This window comes from Penaeus monodon, chromosome 39 (assembly GCF_015228065.2).
Source record: "Penaeus monodon isolate SGIC_2016 chromosome 39, NSTDA_Pmon_1, whole genome shotgun sequence".
Lineage (NCBI taxonomy): Eukaryota > Metazoa > Arthropoda > Malacostraca > Decapoda > Penaeidae > Penaeus > Penaeus monodon.
The window spans coordinates 28207997-28220078 of record NC_051424.1 but is presented as its reverse complement, the minus strand read 5'-3'; positions in this window follow the sequence as shown (position 1 = coordinate 28220078).

The following is a 12082-nucleotide window of genomic DNA, read 5'->3' as shown; positions in this document are numbered from 1 at the left end:
CTTCTCCCTTCGTCTATTTGCGCTCGCGTCTTTGCAGTCATCTCTTCTCCTTTTCCTCTTCTTCGTTCTCCTCCTTCTACTTCTTCTCCCCCTAATCTTCTTCTTCCTCCTCCTCATCATCATCATCTTCCTCCTCCTCCTTTTCCTCCTCTTTTTCCTCCTCCTCCTCCGCTTTCTACATCATCGCTGCCTCCTCCTATTCTTCTTCCACATCATCCTTTTTTCTTTATCCTCCTCTCTCCTTCTCCTCCTCCTCGTCCTCCTTTTCCTCTTCCCTTTTCACTATTTCCTATTCTTATTCCATTAGCTTTCTCTTATTATTATTATTTTTCTTTCGTTTCTTCCAACTCCTACTCAACCACCTCCACTCCCCCTCCTCTTTTTCTTTCCCTTTCTCCTTCTCCCCCGTATCCAACTCCTCTCCCATTCCTCCTCCCCCTCCTCTTTTTTTCCTCTCTCCATCCCCCTTCTCCCCTATTTCCCCTCTCCCTCCCCTCCCCCTCTTCCTCCCCTTACCCCACCCCTCCCCTTCTCCCTTCCCCTCTTCCTCCCCTTGCCCCACCCCTCCCTTCTTCCTCCCTTTCCCCCACCCCTCCCTTTCTTCCTCCCTTTCTCCCCACCCCTCCCCTTCCTCCACCCCTCCCCCTCTCCCTCCCCCTCCCCTTCCCCTCTTCCTCCCCTCCCCTTCTCCCTCCCCCTTCCCCCCACACCCCCTCCCCCTCTTCCTCCCCCATCCCCACCCGTCCCTTATTTCGCCCGTTTTCCTCAAGGGGCGTCGAGGGTCCCTGGGAAAATCCTCGCCCAACTCCCCGCGTTGTTTCCCGCCCGGGGAAGAGCCTCGAGTTGATCGCTAAATAAAGGAAGAGGAAGGAGGGCGGCATCAGGTCCCCCCACCCCCCCTCTACCCTCAGAGAGAGAGAGGGGGGGGGAGGGAGGGAGGGAGTGGGATAGGGAGGGAGGGAGGGAGAGGGAGGGAGTGGGAGGGAGTGGGAGGGAGAGAGGGAGGAAGGGAGGCAGAGAGGGACGGAGGGATGGAGGGAAGAGAGAGAGAGAGAGAGAGAGAGAGAGAGAGAGAGAGAGAGAGAGAGAGAGAGAGAGAGAGAGAGAGAGAGAGAGGGAGAGAGAGAGGGAGAGAGAGAGGGAGAAGAGAGAGAGAGAGAGGAGAGAGAGAGAGAGAGAGAGAATGGTTGCTCACTAAGGCAGAGATGTGTTCTTTCTCGTTTTGGCAGAATATGATTTTTGTTTGGGGGAGAAGAAGGAAAAATGGAGAGTGAGGAAGTGAGGGTGGAGAAAGAGAGATAGGAAGGTAAAGGAAGAGCGAGAGGAAGGGAAAGGAAGAACAAGAGAGAAAGAGGGAGAGGGGGAAAGGGAGGAGGGAGGAGGGGATGGAGAGGGAGAGGAGGGAAGAAGGGGTGAAGCGAATGTGTTGTGAGAGAGGAGAGAGAAGAGAAAGAGAAAGAGATAGAGAGAGTGAGTAAGTGAGTGAGAGAGAGAGAGAGAGAGGGCGTGAGAGAGGGGAAAAGGATGGTAGGAGTGAGTGAGTGAGTGGGAGAGAAAGAGAGTGAGAGAGAGGGGGGGGGGAGAGTGAGGGAGAGACAGGCAGAGAGAGAAAGTGGGAGAGAGAGGAAGAGAGCGAGAGAAAGAGAAAAAAAAGCGAGGGAAATGTAAAGTCTCGTTTTAACAATGGCGCTACAGCCTGTGCAAACGGTAAGCTTGGGTGGGATGCCAGTTGGCGAATCCGCAAGGAAATTAAACACAACGATGATAAAAACCGAGGAAAATGGGAGAGAAAGAGAGCCTTCGAGAGAGAGGAAGAAAGAGAAAAGACTTGAAACCAAAGGCGGAGAATAAAAGGTGCGCATAAAAGCACACCTCCGGCCCCCTCACCTCCCCACTCAAAAAAAGAAAAAAGAAAAAGAAAAAAAAGAGAGTAAAAAAGAAAGCGAGAGAGAAAGAAAAGCTAAAATAAGACTTACCCTCTGCCTTTTTCGTAAGAGCAAGGAAAACATTTTCCATTGCTCTCGTCTCGGCTTTCAGGTGGCAAGTGTCGTCGCCCTGGGCCAGCAGCGAGGCCGGACGGGCGCCGAGCCTCCGCCACATGCAGCCGGGAATTTCAGCCTCCAATGATCTCTCAGAGAAGGCCATCACGGGAACAAACAACCCTCCGTGGCAACGAGAGGTCTTGACGATGTTAAAAAGCAGTCGAGGCTGTTCATCTGGGTCTCGAGGCTGAAAAGACCGGTAGTGTGGGATGCCTGGATCGAGGGTGCTACTGACTCTTTTTTTTCCGCCCTTTTTAAAAAATCTTCCTGTGTTGGGTTTGGTTGCTTTTTGCCAATGCGTGTTTTTTTCGTCTTTCTTTTTTTTTTCTTTTTTAATTCACCTCTTTTTTGAGGGACTTTTTGAAACTGAGTGAGGTAACGTTAATTTGCCTCGGCACGGGATGTTACCTCCTAATCATTTTAGAGCCCTTGATGATGTCGAAGGCAAACGGGCGCGATTAAATTCCCCGGAACGCCCGGCCTGTTTGTGGAGTCGTGGCAACTGTTCGGGGCCGTAATGGGCAAAGTGCCTTAAACCAAGAAGTGCATCCGAGGTCGTGCAGGCGCCGCGGCACTCCGTCTCCTCGCTCGCTCCTCCGCCTGTCTGAGGACGTCCTTCCGCGAAGCCGATATTTTCCACGAGGCAAAGTTGGCAAACTTTAAAGGGCAAACAGTGTCAAAGTTGAGAGTAAAAGTTTTTTACGCGAACTAAAGGGGCTGCGGTTATGGCGGTGCGGGCGAGGAAGCGGACGCGGCGTTTGCTTAGCCTGCTGGCAGTTACCCGGCTCCGTGAGGGACCAATTAACGACGAGGCACAGACCGACGGCGGATTTGGCCCCGCGTCTCCGCCTTTCACTTGGCGGCTTCCACTCGCCGGGCTCCTGGACGCCAAGACTTCCTTATCTCACTCTTGATCTCTTCTGAAAACCCGGACGAACCCTTGTGGAACCGCGGTGTGGCGGGGCGCAAGGGCAAACACAGTTAAAAAGAGCGCCATCCCAGCTCGCCTCAGAAGCGGGCCACTGTTTGCTCTGTTTGATATTCCATAACAGAGGGTAAACAGAGAATCTGCTTGGATTACAAATTGAAATCTGGTCGGCTGAAAATTGAGCTGGGGTATGGCTGGAACTGCAGATGGATTCGTACAGGCATCCGGGGGGAAACGGAAGGCCTCGGACGCTACACCCGGGAGACGCTGTAAATATGCGTGTCCTCATTAAACGGAGTACGACTTAGAGGCGAAATTTAGGAAGAACAAACACCGCTCCTGTGGAGAGAATGGGGTGAATGGGGGAAAGAGAGAGAGAGAGAGAGAGAGAGAGAGAGAGAGAGAGAGAGAGAGAGAGAGAGAGAGAGAGAGAGAGAGAGAGAGAGAGAGAGAGAGAGAGAGAGAGAGAGAGAGAGGAGAGAGAGAGAGAAGCGGGGGGGGGGGGCAGACAGACGGACAGATACACAGAGAGACAGAGACAGGCAGAAGCATGAGAAACAGACACTTAGAGACAGATTCAAACAGACACAAAGAAGCAGAGAGACAGACATACAGACACACAGAGACAGACAGACACAGCTACAGAGACGGAACCGAAAAACGAGGACTTAACCAGCCAAACGAGACAGTGAACCATTTTTTTTTAAACCGCGTGATCTGAACCCTTCGGGGCTTCGAGTGCTTCGAAAGGAAACCACTTGAGTCGAGGAACCCTTATTCGCCCATCTGTGACGGTCTTTCGGCTTGTGACGGCTTGTGACGTGACTTAATGACGTCGTGGCGTGACGTAGCTGTGACGTAAAAGTATGTGGGTGACGTCATCAGGGTAATCGGTTTATCTGTATGTATAGTGTGGTGTTATAACGTGTAATGTAGTTGTTATAATGTAGTATGGTTAGTGTTGTGAAAATCTATAGTGCTTATTTTATGTTTGTGACGTAATGACAGAACATATTGAGTATAAGCAGTGATTATTTAACAGCTATTTTATTAAGTGTTTCTTTAACGTAAATTTGTGCCGCATGCTATAATACAGGTAGTTCGTTAATGACTCAGGATATCAAATTACATGCATGGTGACGTAATGATATGGTGATATCAGTATGATAATTGATAGTGCCGTGAGTGTGACCAGTATAGATACACGAATACTAATATTACTGACAGATGGTGATTTTCGTATTGACTACTGAAAAACAAACAAACTCAGCGTCTCATGAGTCGATAATGACGTCACAGACACATAAAACAAACAAAACAAAAAAAAAACAACAACATCCATTTGTTTGCTTCGTTATTGATTGGCGTTAAGAGTCTGACCCCTTTTCATTCTGCAACGTTTTAGCTCTTTCTTTGAATATATATGTATATATATATATATATATATATATATATATATATATATATATATATATATATTGCCATAGACCGAGTGAGGATTAGTGAAAGAGGCGACGGTACTAGGCAATATTGATTTAAATATTGATGATTAGGATTAGGATTATAGCAATGGTTATGATGACAATGGCGATGAGGACGACTGTGATAGTAATGGGGATTATAAGTTATAATGATGGTGTTGATGATAATGATGATGGTGATGATAATGAAGGCAGTGCTGATGATGATGATGACACAGTAGATATAACAATGTAGCCGTAATGGTGATAAAACTAGTGATAATACCAGTAATGTAATGATATAAAGTAATATGATAATATGAATAACTGTGATGATCATGCTGAGGGTGGTACATTGATGATAATATTACTAAAACTAATAGTAATAACAAGAATGATAGTAATTAGAACAACAATATTAACAATAGTAATGATAACTGTAATAAACTTAACAAAAGTCACGAAGTCCGTATTAATAGAAGGTCTCTCGCCGAGACCGCGTTCTCAGGGTAACCATAGTGTCTAAGGTCGTTTAATACATGTTAAGGAAGAGCGGTATGAATGGACGGCCCAAAATTATTTTTTAATCTTTTTCTTTTTCTTTTTTCCGCGAATGAATGGAATATTTTGTACTCGCGCTCTCTTTTCAAAAGGCCTATCTCTTGTGCGCCAGCTTTCCCGTTTTCTTTTTGTGGCTTCCGTCTTCCCGTTTTCTTTTTGTGACCCCCGTCTTCACGTTTTTTTTGGGGTTCCGTCTTCCCGTTTTCTTTTTGTGACCTCCGTTTTCCCGTTTTTTTTTTTGGGGCCCCGTTTCCCGTTTTTTTTTGTGCCCTCCTCTTACGTTTTTTTTTGGGGCCCCCGTTTCCCCGTTTTTTTTGGGGCCCTGTCTTCAGTTTTTTTTTGTGCTTCCGTTTTCCCTTTTTCTTTTGGACCCCCGCTTACGTTTTCTTTTTGTGGCTTCCGTCTTCCCGTTTTCTTTTTGTGGCCTCCGTCTTCCCGTTTTCTTCATTTTTTATTTTTTTTGTTTTCTTTTCGTGTTTCGTTTTTTTGTTTGTTTCTTTTTTTATTTGTTTGTTTTTCCGTCTCGTTTGCTCATCATATTTTCTTTTATTTTTTTTTTTTTTTTTGTTTTTTCTTTTTGTTGATAATTTCAAGTCGTAATTCTCTCTGATTTTTCTTTTTCCCCCCTTTCTCTCCTCTCTCACCCCTTCCTTCCTTCTCTATTAAAATTTTTTCTCTCTCTCTCTCTCTCTCATCTTTTATCTACTATCTGTTATCTATCTTTTCCCCCTCTCTCTCTCTCTCCTCTCTTCCCCTTCTCTCTTCTATAATAAATATTTTAATTATATATATAATAATATATTACCCCCCTCTCCTCTCTCTCTTTCTTTTCTCTCTCTCCCTCCTTCCCCGCCTCTTCTCCTCTCTCTCTCTCTCTCTCTTTTTTAACCTCTCTGCCCAGGGTTTTCCCCCCCCTTCCCTCCCCCCTTCCCCTTCCTACCTTATTCTTCCACTGTCTCCTCTTTCATGATTTTTATCTTTGTTTGTTTTTAACCCCCTTTTGGGTTTAAGGTTTTTTTGGTGGATTTTGCAACCTTTTTATTCTTCCATTTTCGTGTCTCTTTTATGCTGTTTTCTATTTCCTTTCTTCCTCCTTTTTGATTTTTTATTATTTATTTTTTTTATTTCTCTGTTTTTAATCTACTGATGAGTCATATTTTTACTGTTTTGTTTTCTCTGATCTTTCTTCTCTTTTTTTTTTGTTTTTTATCGTCTCCCTTTATTTTTTTCTTTATTATTTTCTTTTTTCTTCTCTTTAATATTCTTTTTTATTCCTCTTTTATTGGCTTCACGTGCCTCCCACTTCTCTTACTTTCTCTCTTTTCTCCCCTTTTGCATTTCTTATTATTATTCTTTTTCTCCCTTTTCTCATCTATCTCCTTCTTCCTTCTTTCCTTTCACATTATCTCCCACTTCTCCTTTTATTTATAATCTCTTTATTTCTCTTATATCCCTTTCCTTCTAAATTTTCGCCTTTTCTTCTTCTTCCTCTCTTTCATCCTCTTCCTTGTCTTCCACGCCCCTTTCTTCTCGCTTCCTTCCTCCACTTTCACCCCCCTTCTCTTTCCCTCGTCTTTCTCCCCAGACTTGCCTCCTCTTTCACCTCCCCTTTCCCCCTCCCCTTTTTACCCTTCCTCTTCACCCCCCCCCCCCCCCCCCCCCCCCCCCCCTCTTTTTCCGACTCTCTCCCCCTTTCACTTCCATTTTTAATCCCCGTTCCCCCTTTTCCCCCCTTCTTTTCCCTTTTTAACTTTTGTTCCCCTCCCTTCCTTATCTCTTTCCCCTTTTTCTTCCCACCCTCTTTTCTTTCTCCTTCCAAATTGCCTCCTACTTCCCTTCCCTCTTTTCCTTCTTCTTCTCCTCCTTTCATTTCTTCTCGTTTGCCTTCCTCCCCTTTCGTTAATTTCCTCCTCCTCCTCTATTTCACCTCCTCTTGCTTTCCCTCTTTCGATACCTCCCCCCCCCCTCCTTCTTCCACTTTCTCTCTTATCTCCCTTATCGTTCCTTTTCCCTCTTTCTTCCCTCCTTCTCCACTCTCTATCCTTCTTCCCCTTCCTTTCCTTTCCCCTCCATCCTTCCCCTTCCCTTTCCCTCTCTCGTCCTCCCCATCTTCCCTCCCCACGACCCCCCTCCCCACTTTCTCTTCCCCCTTCTATTCTCCCCCTCTCTTTCATCCTCCCCCCCTTCCTTCTCTCTCCCACCTTCTCTTCCTCATCCTCCCTTCCCCTTCTCCCCCATCTTTCCCTCCCCATCCTCCCTTCCCCCATCCCCCCTCTTTACCCCCCTCCCCCTCAACTCCCCTTTTTTACCCCCCCCCCTCATCCCTCCCCCCTTCCCCCCCCCCTCTCCCCCCCCCCCCCCTCAACCCCCTCCCCCCCCCCCCCCCCCCCCCCCCCTCCCCCCGGGCCCGCGGGAAGGCCCAAAACCCCCCGCGCTTGTGTTCGCTCCTAAAACCAAATTGGGAAAGTTTGTGGCCCGTAATGGAAAACGTGGGGGTGAAAAGCACAGCAACACCGCTATTTCCCCTCCTCCCCACCTCCCCTACCTCTCCTCCCCGCTTTCCACACCCTTTCCCCTTTTCTTCTTTCTTTCTCTTTCTTTTACCCTTCTCTTTCTCTCTTTCTCTTTCTTTCCCTTTCTCTTTAGGCCTTTTTTTCCTCCTTCCTACCTCCCTACCCTCTTCCCCCCCCCCTCACCGTTCTCCCCTCCCCGTTCTTTTTCCTTCTTCTTTTCCTTTCCTCTCTCTTCTATCGTTCCCCCCTTTCCCTTTTTCCACCCCCCTCCCTTTTCTTTCCCTTTTTCCCATTTTTTCCAATGTCTCGTTCCTTCCCGCCAGCTTCTCGATTCTCGATATTTGTGTTCTGCGATCTCGGTGTTTGGTTCTGTCTCCGTCTGGCTGTTTCTCTCCTTCCCTTTCTGTCTGTCTCTGTCTCTCTCTCTCTTTTTGTTCCCTCGGGGGCTTTCTCCTTCCTTTCGTTGTCCTGTCTCTCTCCTCTTTCGTTCCCTCTGGTGTTTTTCTCCTTTCCCCTTTTGTCGTCTCTATTCCCCTTCTCTTTCTGTCTCCGTCTGGCTGTTTTTCTCCTTCCCCTTTTTGTCTGTCTTTCTCTTCTCTCTTTCGTCTCGTTGGTGCTTTTCTCCTTCCCTTCTGTTGCTTGTTCGTTTTCTTTCTGTCTTGTCGCTGTTTCTCTCTTATCCCTCTCCTTCTGTCCCTTTCCCAACTCTCACCTCTCTATTTCTATCTATCTATCTATCTATCTCTCCATCTTTTCCTTTTTCCTCCAATTCCAACTCTTTCTTCTTGTCTTTCTCGTACCTCCATTTTCTCTCTCTCCATCCTCTTCTTCCTCTTCCTCTCTTTCCTTCCGTCCCCTCCGTTCTCCTCTGTTCCAATTCCTCTTCTATTTCTCCTTCTGTTCCTGTTCTTCCCTTCTCTCCCCTTCCTTCGTCTCTTTCTCTCCTTCCTCACTCATTAACTTCTCCCTTCCTCTTCCCATCCTTCATCTCCTTCCATATTTCTCTTCCTCTTCTCTTTGCACCGAGTCGCACACACACACACACACACACACACACACACACACACACACACACACACACACACACACACACACACACACACACACACACACACACACACACGTATACACTTACCCTTATAGCTTTTAATTTTTGAAAGAAGATAAGTCGAAGTCTTAGCCACAGTCATATGCATATTCGAACACATCCTATCAGGTTTGAGTGTAGGAGAAAACGATTAGTAAAACTTGCTTGTCCTAATGCTTTAGTATCACTGTATGCATAAATAAAGTTTTTCTCACATGTAGAAAAATTATATTACTAGGAATAATTACTTTTTTTTTGCAAGGTAGGATGTAGGGGGGAATCGCTGGCTCATATCGCTGTCTCCGAATCTGCATTATTGATTTTTATCTATCCCTTAATTTTGACTGTTGAACTGGACTAGTGAGAGATTGCCAAAGCTGACTGATTTCGGTCTTGCGTTAGCGTGTTTCATCGTCCAAATACTAATTATAGCTAATAAGAGCTGTTTCGTGCCCCAAAAACATGAGGAAAATTGAAAGTCTTTTGGGCAAATATACTGGAAGACAGGCATCGATTTTATTATATAGATTTGCTTCTGACGCGTATGATTTTGAATCATTTTAATTAATCTGAATTGCGTCTGTATGTTGTATCTTTTTAATGATTAAGTTCTTACCTAACCTACTGTACATGTAAAGGAGAGTGTAGGTGAATCTATGCTAATGTTGATGATGATAATAATGAGGATATTTAGTCCAACAATGATGATGATAATGATGATGATAACAATATCACTACTGCTAGTGTTACTACTACTACTACTACTATTACTACTACTACTACTACTACTACCAATGGCAATAATGATAATAATAATGCTTAAAACAATAGAAATAATAATGTCTAATCACAGCACACTCTCAATGTACATATCCCACTCAATTTTGAGCAATAATCAGTAATTACATATCTCAATACAAAAGCAGAACAGACTAATATCATGTCTAAAGCAAGTAACTGCATTTAAGCCATTGCATGATCCTATCATTACTCATCTTATCGCTTTGAGAGAAATTTCCTTTATCTTGAAAACCAGCAAGAACTTCTGATGTCAAATTAGTGTCAGAAAGGAAATGAGCATATTATTTGTACAGAAGCTTCGATATTTTTCTTGGCAGTGAGAATCAGCTTCAGAAATTCTTCATTTCTTAAACCACGTTAAGTTAACCTCACGTTGCAACTCCCTGTAGACCTTTTTCCATCGATCTTTGCAACTTGCATCCTACTTTCCTTTTCGAAATCAAGATAAATGGTATTCACTGTAAGCGCATTTGTCGATAGGATATTCAACTATATAGTCTATATCACCTTCATACTCACCTGCATAGTCAATGCTTTATTTACATTCACCTATCATTTGCATATGATCTTCATTTTCGCCTTCATAGTTTATATCACCTTTATACTCACCTGTATAGTATGTATCACCTTTATATTCACCTGTATAGTATGTATCACCTTTATGTTAACCTGTATAGTATCACCTTTATTTTCACCTGTGTAGTATGTATCACCTTTATGTTAACCTGTATACTACGTGTTACCGTTATATTCACCTGTATAGTATCACCTTTATTTTCACCTGTAAAGTATGTATCACCTTTATGTTAACATGTATAGTACGTGTCACCTTGATATTCACCTGTATTGTATGTATCAGCATATATTCATCTGTATACTATGTATCACAATTATATTCACCAGTATGGTATGTATCACAATTATATTCACCAGTATGGTATGTATCACCTTTAGATTCACCTGTATAGTATGTATCACCTTTATTTTCACCTATATAGTTTGTATCAGCGTTATAATCACCAATATGGTATGTACCACCTTTATATTCATCTACATAACACGTAGGCCTGCTATTCATATGTTCCACGTTTAGATATGATTATAAGCTGAATCGAATAATAATTATATAATGGGAAAAGATAAACTGGCTGTCAACTGGCCATGGGGAAAAAAAGAAAAAAAAAAGAAATGAAAGAAAAAAATCTTAAAAAAGAAAAAAAGAAATATATCGTTCTTCACTAACAATACATAATTACTATCATTATATCATTATTATTACTATTGTCATACCGTATTATTCAGTAATTATCTGTCTTTCAGAACAATATTTGAATATACATTTACAAACAGGAAAAAAAAAAATTATTTTACATGTTGAATTGTTCATGTCTCAGTCAATACACATACAATCAATGTAATTTTGAATTGATATAAAGGAGCATAACACTAAGAACATCTTTTATGTTGGTCTTAATTTTTATAAGATTGCAATTATTTTTAAAGACAGAATCAATCAGAAAACGGTATATTTCGCATAAAATCCAACTAAAACTAAGTCTATAACGTTCAGTAATTAAAGTTATGCAGCATTCCATAAAGATAAAAAAAAAGAAAAAAGAAAAGAGAGAGAGAGAGACAGAGAGACAGAGAGAGAGAGAGAGAGAGAGAGAGAGAGAGACAGACAGACAGACAAAGAGAGAGAGAGAGAGAGAGAGAGAGAGAGAGAGAGAGAGAGAGAGAAGAGAGAGAGAGAGAGAGAGAGAGAGAGAAAATCGTCAGGAGAATATAACTTTATGAAGGAAAACAGAGTCTCAGTCAACAACCGGTCTTCAGGGAAAAAGAATCTAACAAGTAAAATGCGAGTAAATGAAAGAAAAAGGCAAACTGCCATTTGCACAAATTACCTCAGAAAGACTGGGAAGGGGGGGAGGGAGGATAAAATATTTTTAGAGGTTAAAAAAAAAAACATTAATAATTTCTGTTACATTCACCTTATTTTTCAACCCGATCCAAATTTCAGAAAAAAATATATATATTTTAGATATATTTCAGTGACATAGACTATTATAAAAGACATCTATACATTTTTTTTTAAGTTCCTAAACTATAGATTTTTTTTTTTCTTTTTTTATAAGGAGAGCTGACACATCCGACCCCTCAAATAACCTTCGGCCAATAGCTAATCAATCTCCCCCCCCCCTTGCCCGCGCCCCACTCCAACCAATTCATTTAATTGATCATTTAATGGACGACCTGAATTCCTTCCCTTTAATCAGATCAACCATGACGTATGTTTTTTTTTTTTTATCTAATGCTCTAATATATTTTTATCAACTGAAATGTATTCGCGTTCGCTGGTTAAATGCAAAGGAAATTTTTTTTTTTTTTTTTTTGGCCCCTTTGCCTTTCTTCGTGTGTACAAAAGTGTACAAATATTTTTTACTTGTTTTCTTTGTCTTAGTCATATGGATTAAGCTGTTTTAAATGGTTATATAATGGTGGTATTGTTCTATTTCTACTAATAACAGAAAGATTCATTATTAGCGAAACTAAAATGTTCGATTTCCGTTTATAAGATTTTGACTGAGAAGATATATATTTTTCAATTTTTAATATCTGAAGTAAAAAAAAAAAAAAAAAACGGTGAAGGAAGACGGGGAAAAAGACAACGACAAAGGAGAGGAAAACAA